Source organism: Triticum urartu, chromosome 7A (assembly GCF_056163025.1).
Source record: "Triticum urartu cultivar PI428250 chromosome 7A, HENAU_Tu73, whole genome shotgun sequence".
Lineage (NCBI taxonomy): Eukaryota > Viridiplantae > Streptophyta > Magnoliopsida > Poales > Poaceae > Triticum > Triticum urartu.
In genome coordinates this window covers 376630976-376635750 of record NC_141879.1, presented here as the reverse complement: position 1 = coordinate 376635750, position 4775 = coordinate 376630976, and positions in this window count along the sequence as shown.

The window sequence follows — 4775 nt, the reverse complement described above, 5'->3', positions numbered from 1 at the left end:
ATGCAGATGATGCGATGATGAAATGCAACAAACAAATAAACACACACGACGACAACGAAAAACATGGAAGGCGTCTGAAGCGTCGGTCTCGGGGTGTCACACGATGCCTCGCCCTTCTTCGGGGTCCCTTGCCCCAGCCTCCGCAAAGGGGTGCCCCCGGACCTCATGACGACCCCGGCGGAGCGCGGGGAACCCTCGGCCAGACAGTCACCAGCGTCATCATCATCGGAGAGGCCATGGAGGAGTTCGCTTTGCCGCGGAGGAGAGGTCTCCCCGACCTCCTCCATGGTCACCTCCGAGTCCTCCTTCCCCTCCTTCCCGGAGCTCTAGCCGGAGGACACCGACACCGGGGAGTTTGGGAGCTTGAGCGGGACAAGCCCCCGCTCGTTGTAGACAGGCATGGCGGCGGCCACCTTCGCTCTGTCGTCGCGGCGGTACAGCGGGGGGTAGGCCTCCGGGAGGCCAACCGGGTCCTTCTCGAGCAAGGTGTGCAAGGCCTTGCTCAGATCCTCGTCTCTCAAGTCTTCCAGGCGCAGCCGGAGGTCGTCTTCCACACCTTTGAGACATCACAAGGGGCGCGAGTGCGCCTGGAGCGGAGCTAGGCACTGCGTCAAGAACTCCCTGACAAGCATGGCCCTCGTCCGCATCTCCGCCTCCATATCCGCCATCATCTTCTCCAGGACCGACACTGCTCGGGGGTCGGTGAGCTTCTTGTGAGCCCATCGGTACAGCTTCGACGGCATCGCAGTCGGTAGTTCCAGCCGAGCATGGAGGCGCTTGGCGTCCATGAAGATCCACTTGCGTCGGAAGCCGTTGATACGTCTCCAACGTATCTATAATTTTTGATTGTTCCATGATGTTATATTATCAATCTTGGATGTTTTATAATCATTTTGTATTCATTTTATATCATTTTTTGGTACTAACCTATTAACATAGTGCCAAGTGCCAGTTGTGATAGAGGCTAAGGTGTCCCGATGTTTCGATGAGATGGTGGCTATCGTTTTCTGTGGGAGTCGACCTTGACGATCCGACTACGAACGTGCGAGACGTCGCGCCTTAGCAATCGCTAAACCAACTTCCGAGGGTTATTGACCACGCCGGAGCACGATCAACCTGACCACGAGGGTCTGTTTCCTGCGAGCAAACGAAGAACAAGCAAGAAACTGAGATTGCAATCGGGATATTGTGAATATAAGATGAAAGCTTTATTGATCAAGGTGGGGTTCTGTGACGTCTTGGTCTGGTCGTTGGACACAAACGAAGTACGCGAAGTTGCAGCTATGGCGAACTTTTAATCTAAACAAAACCCAAAGTCTAAACGACGCCCTAAGGGCTGTATATATGGAGGAAGAGGGGGGAATTTCGTGGCCCTTAAGGGTGGGGTCCGAAACCAACCCTAACTCTTGTTTCCCCACACATACGGACTCTAAAAATAGCCTATACTTAAGTATTTCGAAATTACATGGGCCTGGCCCATTAATAAGGTGACGCAGCACCTAGAATAGCCTATGGACGAATATTATGAAGTGGCATCTTGTATATTTCGTCCAAGGCTTCATGCACTCCTTATGGCGGCTTCAAAGTCCTGAAATCATCACTTGTAACTCCGTTCTTGATCCCCTTGCGCATGCCATCAACTCCATGCGTGTTCTTGCTCCAATGTTCATCCTTCTCCAAGCTAGGCCCTTCATTTGTAAGCAAAACAAATGTATCCAATTTAGGCAGCATCATAATCTCATGAACATTAGAATCATTACCAAGAAACAAAAGTACCTGGTAATTTAATTGGCGTGCGCGAGCTCTAGTAATTGGTCCAGTATATGTAACAGTAGGGGCTGTGGGTGTAACAATGGTATTGATGTCCTCATCATCCTCCCCTTCTTGAAATGAAGTCGTCCTCGACGGAAGCGCATCTTCCTCACCCAAATAAGGCTTCAAATCTGCAATGTTAAAAGTGGAACTAACCCCAAAATCTATAGGTAGCTCAAGTTTATATGCATTATCATTTATTTTCTCTAACACCTTAAAAGGACCATCAGCACGTGGCATTAGCTTTGATTTGCGCAGATTAGGAAATTTATCTTTACGCAAATGTAACCAAACAGGATCTCCAGGCGCAAACACAACATGTTTTCTACCCTTATCTCCAGCAAGTTTATATTTAGCATTCATACGCTCAATGTTTTCCTTAGTTAACTCATGCATTTTTAAAACCAATTCAAAACGTTCTTTAGCATCAAAATTAACCTTCTCTGAAGATGGAAGAGGCAACAAATCAATAGGTGCACGAGGTAGGAAACCATACACAATTTCAAAAGGGCACATCTTAGTAGTAGAATGCAATGAGCGATTATAAGCAAATTCAATATGAGGCAAGCATTCTTCCCACATTTTCTTGTTATTCTTCAAAACAGCCCTAAGCATAGTAGACAATGTTCTATTGACTACTTCAGTTTGTCCATCAGTTTGGGGGTGACAAGTAGTACTAAAAAGCAGCTTAGTCCCCAACTTAGCCCATAAACATCTCCAAAAGTGGCTAAGAAATTTAGTATCACGATCTGAAACAATAGTATTTGGCACACCATGTAAGCGAATAATTTCACGAAAGAACAAATCAGCAACATTAACAGCATCATCGCTTTTATGACATGGTATAAAGTGTGCCATTTTCGAGAACCTATCCACGACAACAAATATGCTATCCCTCCCCTTCTTTGTTCGAGGTAAACCTAAAACAAAGTCCATAGATATATCCTCCCAAGGAACACTAGGTACAGGTAAAGGCATATATAAACCATGAGGATTGAGTCGTGACTTAGCTCTTTGACATGTAGTGCAGCGAGCAACAAAACGCTCAACATCCCGTCTCATCTTTGGCCAAAAGAAATGTGTAGCAAGTATATCCTCCATCTTCTTGACGCCAAAGTGTCCCATTAATCCTCCTCCATGCGCCTCCTGCAACAACAGAAGACGAACGGAGCTAGCTGGAATGCATAGCTTGTTAGCACGAAACACAAATCCATCGTTAAGAACGAACTTGTTCCAAGTTCTCCCTTCCTTACAATTCTGCAATACATCTTTAAATTTAGCATCATGAACATATTGATCTTTGATGGTCTCCAAACCAAATATTTTAAAGTCAAGTTGTGAAAGCATAGTATGACGACGAGACAAGGCATCAGCAATAACATTTTCTTTACCCTTCTTGTGTTTAATGACATAAGGGAAAGTCTCAATGAATTCAACCCATTTAGCATGTCTACGGTTCAGTTTTGCTTGACTTTTAATGTGTTTCAAAGATTCATGATTAGAATGTATAACAAATTCCTTGGGCCATAAATAATGTTGCCATGTTTCTAAGGTCCGAACAAGAGCATATAATTCTTTATCATAAGTAGAATAGTTCAGACTAGGCCCACTCAATTTTTCAGAAAAGTATGCAACAGGTTTTCCATCTTGTAATAACACACCTCCTAATCCAATTCCACTAGCATCACATTCAAGCTCAAAAGTCTTATTGAAATTAGGAAGTGATGAGGACATCAATACCATTGTTACACCCACAGCCCCTACTGTTACATATACTGGACCAATTACTAGAGCTCGCGCACGCCAATTAAATTACCAGGTACTTTCGTTTCTTGGTAATGCTTCTAATGTTCATGAGATTATGATGCTGCCTAAATTGGATACATTTGTTTTGCTTTCAAATGAAGGGCCTAGCTTGGAGAAGGATGAACATTGGAGCAAGAACACGCATGGAGTTGATGGCATGCGCAAGGGGATCAAGAACGGAGTTACAAGTGATGATTTCAGGACTTTGAAGCCGCCATAAGGAGTGCATGAAGCCATGGACGAAATATACAAGATGCCACTTCATAATATTCGTCCATAGGCTATTCTAGGTGCTGCGTCACCTTATTAATGGGCCAGGCCCATGTAATTTCGAAATACTTAAGTATAGGCTATTTTTAGAGTCCGTATGTGTGGGGAAACAAGAGTTAGGGTTGGTTTCGGACCCCACCCTCAAGGGCCACGAAGTTCCCCTCTCTTCCTCCATATATATAGCCCTTAGGGCATCGTTTAGACTTTGGGTTTTGTTTAGATTAAAAGTTCGCCATAGCTGCAACTTCTCGTACTTCGTTTGTGTCCAACGACCAGACCAAGACGTCACAGAACCCCACCTTGATCAATAAAGCTTTCATCTTATATTCGCAATATCCCGATTGCAATCTCAGTTTCTTGCTTGTTCTTCGTTTGCTCGCAGGAAACAGGCCCTCGTGGTCAGGTTGATCGTGCTCCGGCGTGGTCAATAACCCCACGGAAGTTGGTTTAGCGATTGCTAAGGCGCGACGTCTCGCACGTTCGTAGTCGGATCGTCAAGGTCGACTCCCACAGAAAACGATAGCCACCATCTCATCGAAACATCGGGACACCTTTGCCTTTATCAAGTGGTATTAGATTTCCAGGTTGCTCGGTGAGATTTTTACAGTTTTTCGTAGATTAGATCGAGTCTGTTCTTCATACCTACAGTCCACGAAAAAGCCACAAAAAAAAAATTAGGGTTAGTTCATCATATCCGAACCAATCTGAGTCTTTGCATAATCTTTTTAGGGTTTTTGCTTTGTTGAATTTGCGGTTGCATCGTCGTGTCAAGTTGCTGGTGTTAGAGTCTAGTCCTTTAGAGTTTCGAGTTCTGGTCATAAGTTGTCACGCCGCCGCCGCACCATCATCATCGCCCATCTACCACCATTGCTTATCCGCCACCGTTC